Genomic DNA, 13,511 nt, shown 5'->3' on the forward strand with positions numbered 1-13,511 from the left:
GGTGTGATGTAAACAATAGGTGCCTTTCCAGTCAATTCTATGTAGAGTATTCAGGGCATGATCAGAAAGACTGGATTTACTGTAGTTATTAAATTTAATGAATTTTGAAGTGAAGTGAATAATGAAATGAAGGAAACTTTCATTATGTGATTAAGAATAGTTCTACAGGATTCATTTTGGTACCTTTAGTGTTCAATATATTTTTCAATGATTTAGGTACGTGTTGTAATAGCAAAATTTTCCTCTTTGCTGATAAGCTTTATTTACCGTAGTTATTAAATTTAATGAATTTTGAAGTGAAGTGAATAATGAAATGAAGGAAACTTTCATTATGTGATTAAGAATAGTTCTACAGGATTCACTTTTGGTACCTTTAGTGTTCAATATATTTTTCAATGATTTAGGTACGTGTTGTAACAGCAAAATTTTCCTCTTTGCTGATAAGCTTGAGAGAATGAATAAATGTTTGGTGAGTGGTACTGCTGAGAAAAGAAAGAAGAAGCAAGGAAGAGAAAGGAATGCTCGTCTAAGAATGATAGAGAGAGAGACGATTCTATATTATTATCTACCATCTAATGAATGCAAGAAATTAACATGAACCAAAGGATTTTAATAATTGATACTAAGTAAAAAATGCCAACAAGTTTCGCCAACTTAGCTACAATTGTATTTTTTTTACAAATACAAAAGAATGCATACATCAAACGCATGGAGCATATATGATATCAACTGTTGCTATGTAGGAACGTTCTGTAATAAGAAGCAAAATTTAATTCTGGCATGATAAATGAGCTTCTTTTATGTTTCGGGAACGGAAATTCTCCTCTAAATAGGGCATGGAGCTTTTGTCCCATTCGATGGTGTGTCCTCGAAAAATAAAGGGCTAACCCATAGTTGTCTTCTCTGTTGTTGTTTACATCTCCAACATGTTCTCTTTTTCTTATTTCCAAACTTCTTGAGGTCTGACCAATGTAATTTGATCCACATGAATAGGGGATGTTGTAGACATTGGCATATTTGAAGAAGGCATAACTGTCTTTCAGAGATCTTAAAAAGTGGCAGATGTACAATGCTCAGTCTATCGCAAACCAACCAACACAGGTCGATATTTGCACTTCACATCTTTGCACCACATTTCTCAAAAACTGAGCATCGTACACATGCTCAAAAATAGGGTCACTCGCATCACAACAGAAGAAAAAGATCTCAAAGATGAATTATCCAATATATCAAAAACCCTGATAGAGAATAGTTATCCAAAAAACTGATCGATAAGATACTTTTCTGCGACCCCCCCCCAACAACAACAACAATCTGAGGAAACATGTTACAAATCCACCATTGCCATTCCTTATGCTGGGACAGTTTCTAAAAAGATTGCTACACTCCTCAAGCCACATCATGAAATACGAGTGACCTTTAAACCTTTAAAAATATCTGCCACTTTTTAAAGATCTCCAAAAGACAGTTATGCCTTCTTCAAATATGCTGATTTCTACAACATCCCCTGTTCATGTGGATTAAATTACATTGGTCAGACCTCAAGAAGTTTGGAAATAAGAAAAAGAGAACACGTCGGAGATGTAAACAACAGAGAAGACAATTCTGGATTAGCCCTTCATTTCTCGAGGAACAAACCATACCATCGAATGGGACAAAAGCTCCATCCCCTATTTAGAGGAGGATTTCAGCTCCCAAAACATAAAAGAAGCTATAGCAGTCATCCATTCTAAACGCAACCTCAATAGAAATCAATGATTAATTCTAGCTGATATTTGGAAGACCCTCATAAGATCATTAAGCACGCCAGAGTTAAATTTTGCTGCTAATTACAGAGCATTCCTGCATAACAACAGTTCATATCATACACGCTCCATGTGTTTGATGTACGCGTTCTTCTGTATTTGTAAAAAAATACAATTGTACCCTGACGAAGCCAGACAGCTAAGTTGGCAAAACTTATTGGTGTTTTTTACTTTGTATCAATTATTAAAATCCTTCAGCAAATATACAACCCAGTTCATGTTAATTTCTTGCAATGACAGAGAGAATAGGATGAGAATTTTGTATGGAGATTCCATGATAAGAGGAGTGCTTTGTGAGGGTATGACAAAATTAGGTTTCCCAGGCGCCAAGATTAATGATGTTAGTGATGCTATTAGGATGCAGAATGGTAAAGTGAAGGAATTGACTGTTTTAGCAGATACAAATGATCTGAAAAGAGAAAAGTATGGCGTGAAGAAAGACATGAAAAAGTTACTGACAGTGAGAAAAGTGAAAGTGAAAAATAATGGGTCTGTTGCCACAGTATGAAAGAGGCAAATTGTGAAGGCAAGCCATAACTGCAAATGCGTAGGTTGTGTAGGAGAAATGGTGTGCAGTTTCTGGATGTGTGGAGTGAGTTGGATGGCTGAAAAGACTTATATAAGGCAGATGGTCTGCAATTAAATGGATTTAGTGTTAGGAGTCAAGAAAAAGTGCTGCTCACTGTAGTAGGATTAGATGTGCAAAATCAGGAAAACTAGAATTGTTAAGGAGAAAGCAGGTCAAATGTTGACTTTAGTTCCAGAGGTAGTAAACAAGAATGAGATCGCAGGTACAAAGCATGAGGTTAATTATGGGCTTATGAGGATTATATCATGTATGCTTACTAATGCCAGAACTATTTAGGACCAAGAAAGAAGAATTTTTGGCACTGTTTTGTGCCTACTGGCCAAACGTTATTGTTATTAGTGAGATGTGGCTAACTGAGGATGATATTATCATTGGTATAGAATGTGAAGATTATAATTTTTAGTGCAGAACAAATAAGATGGGGGGGGGGCATTTCTGATTATATCAGATGAATTATTATTATTATTATTATTATTATTATTACATCACACCTCCAGGGAGTCCAAAGACTCATCGAGGGAGGGCATCTACTCTACAAATCTTCGTCTCACTACTCCACCAACCTTCATCATCTAACACCGACGCCATCTACCGCCGACTGCCACTACTAGTACTTTCACAGACAATTACAACATCCATGCCCACGGTGGGATTCGAACCCGCAGCCTTTTGGCTAGAGAGCGGATTCGCTAACCACTCGGCCAACCAGACCGGCAGCCTAAAAGAGTGGGAATAAACAGAACGTCAGTAAGATGGAAAGCAGTGCATTTGAGGCTGTCTGGTATGAAATATACAAGCTAATAGGACAAAGTATTTGGTTGCTAAAGTATTTGCTAAAGGCCAGAGAATGCAAAGGATGATGTGGGTGATATGTATCAGCATATAAACTCAATAAGTGTAGGGTAGGTAATTATTATGAGGATATAGATTGGAAGGAGTAAAGGTCATATGGATGAAAGAAATTATGCAGCTTCTTAGAAACAATTACCTAATGAAAATTAGGTAATGTAATGGAAAATACTAGGGGATCTAGAATGCTGGGCTTGTACATAACTAAGATGGATATACTGCTACCAATCGGTGAGACCAATTATTCGGATTTAACCTGGGAGGTGGCTAAGCATGGGAGAATTTTCAGTAAAGAAGGGTTACATGTGGAATTACAGAGCTGGAAACCCAGCAGATTTCTCAGAGTGGTACTATGAGTGGATAAACTTCATGTTAGTAGTGTATGAGAAGTTGTAAGGGATGTTTTAAGGAACAAGTAGCTGACTGCATACCAAGAGTTAAGAGAATTAATAAATTGGGAATTAAATAGATGAGTTGCAGCATTAAGCAGGAGCTAAAAAGAAAGAATAACAATGCAGAGGAAATTTAAAGAGAAAGTCACCAGCAAGCCCATAAGCAGTATAAATCACAGGTCAGAAGATTGACTGGTATATAGAAAGGCAAAATTGGAATATAAGAGAGAGATTAGCTGAGCAAGAAAGAGTAATCTGAATGAGGTTTTTCAGTATGTGATAAGTAAAAGAATAAAAAACCATAGTAGAATAAATGTGATGAATATAGGTAGTAGGGAGGTGACTGAAGCAGATGAAATAGTTGAATTATTCATTGATCACCTGGCAAGGGCATTTCATATATCATCCATGTAAAGATATTACAATAATAGATATGATAGGGGTTAATGTAGATGTAGGGGTAGAGAAAATTGAGGTATATAGGATATTACAGAATCAAGATGTTAATATAGCTATGGGTTTGATATCAGATCATATGCTTGGAGCAGTACCATGTTTAGTCTCTAGAGCAGGGTTTCCAGACTATGTAAAAAATAAATTTAAAAAATACCAAAAACATTACTTTAAATCTTACAAAAGATGTAAGTAATAAGAATAAAAAATTCCTAACACACACACAGTACTAATGTATTATAGGCTTGCAAGCTTTTGAGAGTGGTAATCAGTAATCACATAAAAAATAAAAATAAAAAAAAAAATATATATATGTGTGTGTGTGTGTGTGTGTGTGTGCACGCACGCTAGAGAATTGGTAGTGTCTTTGATTAGATTGTTTAATCTGAGTCTTAGCTCTAGTAGAGGCCCAAGGGAAGTAGCAAATTATCAACCAATTAGTATTCAGGAGTGTGGTCAAGGTATTGGAGAAGTTGGTCAAGACAAAATTCGGGAATGGGTGGATAGGAATGGGATACTGTTGGGGGAGAGGGGTCGGTCGGCATGGTTTGTGAAGGATAGGTCATGTAATAATTCATGACCTATCCTTCAGTAATAAATGCTAATAATAACAGCTGAATTGAATAAAGGTAATGGGCTCAACAGTATCACCATATAGCCATTACCTTTATCCAAATCAGCTGTCACTTTATTACTGAAGCATAAATTATGTAAATTACAGCAAATGGTGTGGATATTATTATTATTATGTGACACCTCCAGGGAGTCCAAGGACTCATTCTGGGAGGGTACACTACTGTACTTCGCTGAATACATCTCATCCTCTCCATTACTATTTAATTCTCCAACTTCGATGCCAATGCCATCAACGGCATCTATCACCCATCCTCACCAACAACAGTATTTTTTGTCTGTAAATTGGGTGTGTTCTGAAGGCCGATTTGTCTGTATGCATGATGAAAAACCCGAGTTTCCAGGAAGAAAAACCCTGCTACCACCATATGAGATTGGTTAACTCACCCTTCAACTGAAAAAGTGCATATAAGGTTCCCCTTGTCACAATGAGAATCGAACTCAGGTCTTTTTCAATAGAAGGGCGCAATGTTCCACTATTCTTCCAATTGTGCTAAAGTGGTTATATGAAGTTGGTAATGTGGATAAGACAGGGGTTGTTGGAGAGTTACCAGACAGTTTATTCAAGAGCCCATAGAAGGCCTGTGGTGACTAGTAATGTGCTACAGGGTTCTATACTTGGGCCACTGCTATTTAATTTGTACATTAATGACATGGGAGATGATCTAAACAGAAATATTGTTGTTTGCAGATTATGCAAAATTGGGTAGAGCAATAGTCAAAGATGATATCGATAATTTACAGAATGATTTAAATAGATTGACAGTATGGACAAAGAAAATAGATGTCAAATATAATGTGGCAAAGTGTAAGGTTATGCATTTTGAAGTGAAAAATTACCAGCTGTGTACCATATGATGAAATTATACTCCAGGAAATTGAGGAAGCAGGAGCAGGGGATTTGGGGTATTGGTGGATAGGAAGTTGAAGTTCAGAGAACATATTGCAAAAGAGGCTAAAACAGCATGTAGGATTATCTGGTTACTGAAGGAAACCATGACATGCAGAGATAAGCCAATTATGATTCCTCTTTATTAGGCTTTGATAAGGCCTCATCTGGATTAATGAGCACAGATCTGGTTACCTGGGTTTCTTAGAGATGTGGACAAAGTGGAGAGGATTCAGAGGTGAGTGACCAAGATGGTGGCAGGTCTGCATGATGTGCCATGTGAGGAGGAATTGAAGATTTGTGGATTACAGAGGCAGGTTTGATTGGCAGATATGGGGGGGGGGGAGATAGACACACATAAGTTGATTAGGAGGGTTTATAGAATTAATATGGAGAAAATATTTCAGTACACGATGAATGATGTGAGGGAAAACAAGGGATCATCCATGGAAACTCAGCAAGTGTGGGGTTAGCAAGGGCATGAGGACTAGATATATTTCTTCGGAGAATGGCGAATGAGTGCAATATATTACCAAAGAGAGTTGTGTGTGTGCTTTATCAGTGAATGATTTCAAGGCAAAGTAAAACAGGTATTGATGGTTAATATGGAGGTAATGGACTATCAACTATTCAGACCAAATTGCTGATTTGAACTAATTTTAAGACTTAACGGAATAAATACAGCACATAAATAATTAAACAACATGTTTAATCGCTCCTATATTTCATCTCTGTCACCGAGACATCATCAAGGAAACAATATTAAAATTCCAAAAAAAAAAAAAAAAAAAAAAAAACAAATATGCACAAAACAATAAATGGAAATTATTAGACTGAAAGCCTGAAGTCTTATGAGAGACACCCTCTATGGGTGCTGCTGGCCCTTAGATGTATTTAGCAGGAGGTATAAGAATTAGTTTCTCAAATCTTAGGTAGTTTAACACAACCATATTTATTAAGATTATGTTGATTTTTTTAAATCTGCTGCTAATTCTAAAAAATTCTTTCAAATTTGTATTTTTTGTAGTGAAGCATAGTCCCTCCCATTTGATTCTGTGCAAAGTTCCAAGGCATGGTCAGCAAACCCTGACTGACTATGCTTATAGAAATAGATGCATATTTTATGTTCTTCTAGGCAGATGTTATCATATTATGGTCAAACTGGGAGATCTGCTAAGTTGCAAGAACAAGGAACTTTTAGACACCTGGAACAGAGAGGAGGTTGAGGATCCTTGGCAGAGCAGTTACGCAAATTTGTGATTTGTATAGAGTTAGCAAATGTGAAGGTTGTGAAGTAGTGTCTAGTGAAAAAGGTACACCAAGTTTTTTGGTGGCTGTAAAAGCTATGGTTGAAATGTCTTGTGGCAGGAAAAATTGGAGGCATATGTCAGTCCAAAAAGGGAAATCTGATAGTGTTTTGATATCTGGGTATTACTGAAAGTAAGGGAGAGGAATGTGAACTCTTTCTTGCAAAACATCAGACAAAACTGAGTTTTGGTGGCATTGAAGTGTACACGATTGCCCTTCCCCGGTTGAGATATAGCTAGAAGATCGAAGTTCAGGACATTGGTCGTGGTGGATCTTGAGGATTCTAATACTTGAATTATTCTAATAATTGTAAAGTATACAATTAATACTTTAATTGTTGAATAAAAAGGAGAAACGGGGTGTATTGTCATCAGCAAAGCTACAGATAGAACCGGAAGCTTGTGAGAGCAGGTCATTTATATACAAGAAGAAAAGAGTGGGTGAAAGAATGGAACTGCAGTACTCCTGCATTGATGGAAAATGCAGGGGAGAGGAAACCACCCACCATGACATATAGTGATTAACCAATGAGAAAGTTGCCTATCCAGTTGCAATGTGTGGAAGACAGTTTGCTAAGTAGACCCCCTGTGTCAAACTTGATCAAATGCTTTTAAAAAGTCAAGAGCAACTATGCGAGTTTCTCTGAATTTTTCCATAGCTTCAGTCCAGAAGTGGGCGAGGAAAGCTAGATCGGCTGTAGATTGCGAGTGGCAGAATCCATATTGCTGGTTACCGATTTGTTGGTAAGTCTCTAGATGGTCAGGAGTTGGTTGCTGACTTTCTCCATAACTGTAGAGAGAACAGAAGAAATAGTAACTGGATGGTAGTTTGTTGATCAACTTTTATCACCTTTCTTTGGGATGGGCTGATGTGGAACTGTTTCGATGCTGTAGGGTAGATGCCAGTTGAATAAGATAGATTGAAGAGGTAATACAGGATAGATGTTTGTTCTGGGGGGGGGGGATTTTTAACACAACAGGTGGGATATCATCAGGACCAGATGCTTTGTATTCAAGTTATTAAGATACTTCAGATTTCTTTCTGGTGGAAGACTATGGGTGACATGGAGAGAGCAGTTCTTGGTGTAGTGGAGGGAACTTTGCCCAGGTCATCAATGCATGAATTGAAAGAGAAGAGTGATGACAGTAAGCTGGCCTTGTCTTTAGGTGAGGTGAATACAGTTCCATCCAGATGTGAGAGTGATGGAAACCTGGGTGGGCAAAAGTTGCCTTGGCAACGAACCAGAAGGAGTGACTGCCATTTAGACAAGAGGTGAGTTTATAGCATTTGGCCCTTTCAAAGTTTGATTTGGATTTGGTGATGATTCTTTTACAACTTTTACTCAGTTGCAAGCTGATGCATAGGCAGAGTGAGCAATTGGAGTTTCGGTCTCGAGCCATTTGTGGTAAGCAGAGGTTTCTTTTACTGCATTGGCACACTTTTTTTTGAGAACCAAAAATTGGATAGTAGCTGTGAATTTGAGTGGAATAAGATATGAAGGTCTTCTTTCCTGTGAGAATAATTTCTGTTGTGGTTTCAGCAGGTGGTTGGATCAAGAGAACTGAAGCAGTACTCGGAACATGGGATGGTGGTATAAGTCATTGAGATCTTCCCATTGGCACCCTTGTGGTGCCAAACAACAATGAAACTGAGAACTGGTGGTAAAGGTTGTTCTGTGACAAAAGAGACTTGTAAATACAAAGTAGAATGCAAACAATGGATTATTTAAAATAGTAGCAGCAACATGATGTTATAAACAGAACAATGCAAGTGTTTAACAGAAGAAGCATTATTATTACCCTCCATGGAGTCGGCACTCATCGAGAGAGAGGTTCATTCAACTGACAACATATTTATCATATAGAACCTTAAAATCCTTAACACTCCTTGCATTAACAACACATTCTGGTAATATGTTCCATTCACTGACAATTCTCCATGTACAAAAATCTACTCCTCACATCCCTCTTCACACCACACTTTTATATAACTTCCAGGGATGATCTCTGGTTCTTCCCCTCTGGATTAATCTGATAAAATCCTCTCACTAACTTAAATGTCTCTATCATATTACCTCTTTTCCTCCTACCCACCAAACTCTGCCATCCACATTTCTTCGACCTCTCTCTATAGCCAGCATTCCAAAGTCCTGACATCATCTCAGTCACTCGCCTCTGGATCCTCTCCATGTCTCCACATCACATTGAAAACCAGGCAACCAGATCTGAGCACAATAGTCCAAGTGCAGCCTGACCAGTGCCTTATACAATGACAACTACTTCCTTATCCCTACATGTTAGAGTACTTCTTATCATAGCAGCACTGCAATGTGCAGCCTTTGCAACATTAGCAACATGCCCTCTGAACTTCTGCTGTCAACCATCACTTCCTGCAGTACAGCACCATAGATATAATACACAGCCTTGTATTTCTGCACTACAAAATGCAACACTTTTGTTCAAGTAAAAAATCTATTCAAATCTTTCTGAAGGGAATTAACATCAGCAGTGCTACTTATAATTCTTCCCAACTTTGCATCATCAGCAAAACAACTGAAGATCCCCAGTCAGTCCACATGATATATCCCTTACAACCAAATTCAACAGCAGGGGCCCAAGAACAGAACCTTGGGGCACATCACTGGTTACCCTCCTTTTAGATTTTAAAAAGGGAAAAAAAATGATTAATGATGTCTGATTTGAATGAGACTTTCTGATATCTTCGATAAGGAGAAGCAGCCATTCCAATTCCGGTTTGGATTGTAGAGCAAGGCTTCACCGCTCTCTTAAACAAATATTCATACTTGTGGTGGCATTGATGGAGAAAAGGTTTTCAAACCAGAGGATACTGCAGTCAGTAGCAATTCCATGTTGTGCTAGGTTAGATTTCTTATTAATAATGTAAGATTGGTGTTCTTCTAATATTTTCTCCACAGTACAGAACATTCAGTTTGTCCAAAGTAAGAAAGGTGACAATCATAAGGAACTTGGCAGATGCAAAGAGATTGTTTATCTTTAGAAGATTGGAACCAAGAGGCGACCTGGTTGAAAGGAAGGAATGTAGCCACTACATTCTTGATTGTACTCTAGATTGTATTTTTTAGATTTTTGAGACTGATTTGAAGATATGGGAAAGTCTCATTCAAATCAAACATCATTAATAACTTTTTTAAATAATCTAAAAGTTCTTCTGTTATCCACTTACATTGTTCTATTTATATCATCACACAGCTCTTACTATTTTAAATAACTCACATTCATTTAAATATGCTCATTCTATCTTTTATTCAGACCTTATGTCACTGATAATCTATAACTTTCAGGGTGAAATACTCTCCTTATCTCTTTGTGTTCTCATGTTCAGTTGTCCTACATTGATGGAAGAAGCATCTCTAAATAATCAGTTACAAACTATAGAGCCATCTACTGCAAATTGCATGTGTACTCTGGCTGATCAGCCTATATGCAGGATGAAAAACTGGAGCTTTCATAAAGAAAAACCCTGCTATCTTCATATGAGATTGGTTAACTCACCTTCAACTGAAAAAAACACAAAGATTCCTCAAAGCCAGGCGACTAAATCTGAGCACAATAATCTAAATAGAGCCTCACTGTATGGTGAAACTATCATAAAAAAAAATCAGCTAACACCTTTTTATTCCTGTATAGGAAGTAGGCGAGACCGTTTCAGCCCTAACTTTTGGAGACTGAGTGAACAGTTCAATCTTCACTGCTACTCAATCGAAGATAGCTGGCCCAAGGCTATCACTAATTAAGCAGCACGCAGTGAAGAGAGACAACTCAACAGGTGCTGCCATCTTGTGGTCCCTAACACAATATATTTAATGTCTGAGATAATGTGGGTTTTACGGTCGATTTTCTCGAGTTTACAAGAGAAAAAACCCGCTTGCCCGTGCCAGAGATAGACTAACTCAGGAACCAATCAAAAAAAGGCTTAGAAAAATTTCCTCTAGTTGCCGACTAGATTCGAAAGTAAGTCTTCCTTCTTGTGGTTAAGCGCCGTGGTGTGCAAATGCCACATCCACTGAGCTACACAGGCTCCTTGCCGAATATACATGTACTTCAATTTCGACAACATTTCCCAATATTGTCAAATTATAAGCCCACAGGATGCATACCTCTGCATACCTAGAAATTATAGTTTCACTGGATAGGAACCACACTTTGGTGACCACACCATAGCAGATCACCAAAGTGTGGTTCCCATCCAGTGAAACTATAATCTCTATTTTTTACAATCAAGCATCCTCCTCATTCCTGTTATAATCCAATGCAAGCAAAACACAAAGTCCTTACAAGACAATGAATGACTTATAATCTTGCAACGTGGCTGCTACATTTTAGAGACGTCCATCACCAGGTCTCTTATCTCTTCCAATGTCTTTATTACATTCCCACTAATCACACATATACAGCATTCTAAATTTTAAAACTGTTCATACTGGACTGGTTGGCCAAGAGGATAATGTCTCTATTCTACAGCCCACCAGCTGCGAGTTGAAAATCCACCTAGATGATACTGTATGTCCTTCAGTGATAATTTTCACTGTCTGATGTAAGACTCACCACCTCATTTAATTACAGCCTGAAGTGGCTTGGGAGGGGAAGCACAATTACATGTTTTGTCTCTAGAGTAGGGTTACCAGATGATTATCTTTTCATCCATTCACAGTATTAATGTTTCCTGTAGGTTTAAAATCTTCTACGAGTAGCATGCATTATCATAAAAAACCTCTGCAACACTGAACTGGCAACCTCACTCTACCCACAAAGTGCATTTTCATACCTAGAGAACTATTTCAATTGCACTCTTCACACCTTTTACAACTTTGCATCATATGCAAACAACTACATATTACTATTTAATTGTTTCCATTAGCATATAAGTTAACCAAAAATGGTTCTAAAATAGATCCCATTTGGTCACTGCTTGTCACATTCCTCCTTAATGACACTGTTTCCCTTGTATACAACTTGCTGATGCCAATCCTCTGATCCAACTCAAACTGCTGCAATCTCTTTTGAGTACCCATCTTTCCTTGTATTTCTTCTGACAGAGAAAATCAAACTATAAATAATAAAAAGTAAAATTAAACAACAGAAATGTGTAACTAGTTCTTATTCAAGTTTAATAACATGAATATACTTGGTTCTGGAGCTGTTGCCTAACCAACATCAGACACCACTAAAAATATCAGATACACATCACATATACATACAGGTATGCACGTATATATATGTGATTGGCTGTGAAACATACAATGAAAAAACAGTTCTCTGTCTATGTGAAGTTTAGGAAACAGTGATGCATTGTTGTATTATACATGTTTTTATGATCTTTTAAATTTTCCTAAAACAGAGTGGGGGAAAATTTCTTACTGGCATCAATGGGCAACTTTGAAAATCAATATCCAAGAAAAATATAAATATTCAATGAGAGAAATCTGGAGTAGCAGGAATTGATTGCTATTAACTGACATAAGAAACAAGAATGATTGTAGAGATATGTGATAACAAGAAAATTCCTGAAATAGAATCTTTAGGGAAAATTCTGAAAAGATCACAAAGCTATTCTAAAAGTAATTAGAAAAATCAATTTTGAAACACTAAAGATGAAATTAGTATAAATAAAAGAATGATAGAAAACATCTTTATCCTTCTTGAAAAATGACAAGTCCATGGTAAACTCCTTAACATTTAAAATTGCTGCTTTGCATCATAACAAGTGCAAAGACATGGATAAAGTTTAACACTGTTTTGAAATGGCAAAAATATAAGTCAATGAAAATTTTAATGACAAACTATGCAAACAAAAAATAATTATGAGTATTTAAAAAAAAGCTATAAATCGCAAGACCTTCAGAATACATATATTTCTAATTCAAAGTCCTTACAAATATATTAGTCACTAATATCAATTAAGCAATTTGACAGTTCATTATTATTACAATTCTGAGACAACTTCATTATGTTTGGAATGTGGGGTGGTGTTACATACAATATGAAGGTACCCAGTTCATTCTAAATGTGTAGTTTATTATATGAATTCTCACAATGAGTCTTTTGACTCCATAGAGGTTTGATAATAATAATAATAATAATAATAATAATACACTAGCATTCTATCCCTCTCCAAAAAAAGATACTCAAGGAAAGAGATTGGTGGAAAAAAAAAAAACATCACTGAAAAATACTAGTTACTTAAAATATTTTTTGTTTGCAAATAATGCACTAGGTCATATTTCTACTAACAAATATGTATGCATTGACAACTCATTTAACAAATAAATTAATGAAGTAATCATATGTAAGATATTTTACTTTTATTTAACATTTTTCGAAACTGGGTGGCCTACATTCTATACCTGGCGTTGTTATTTTTAATGAAATTCTTTTTTTAGTACACATCTTGAATTGATTTCAATGTGATATCACTATCAAGCAGTCAGGCTACTTGACAAATAAACAGTGTAGTATCAGGTTGCATTCTGAAAGAAGTACACTGATATTTAAAAGTGGAACATTGATTATGAGAAAACATTATTTTAAAAATAACTCTTTAATGCAAAATAT

At 36.6% G+C, this 13,511-nt stretch overlaps 1 protein-coding gene across 4 annotated transcripts in view; it reads right to left on the bottom strand.

Moving 5' to 3' along the window:
• The window catches only part of LOC150104970 (uncharacterized), a 336,174-nt gene that overhangs the window by 321,941 nt on the left and 722 nt on the right, over positions 1-13,511 (bottom strand). The gene's annotated exons all lie outside the window — the stretch shown is intronic.

The sequence above is a fragment of the Typopeltis vanoorti genome, chromosome 7 (genome assembly GCF_054136105.1).
Source record: "Typopeltis vanoorti isolate ZY-2024b chromosome 7, IOZ_Tvanoo_1.0, whole genome shotgun sequence".
Lineage (NCBI taxonomy): Eukaryota > Metazoa > Arthropoda > Arachnida > Uropygi > Thelyphonidae > Typopeltis > Typopeltis vanoorti.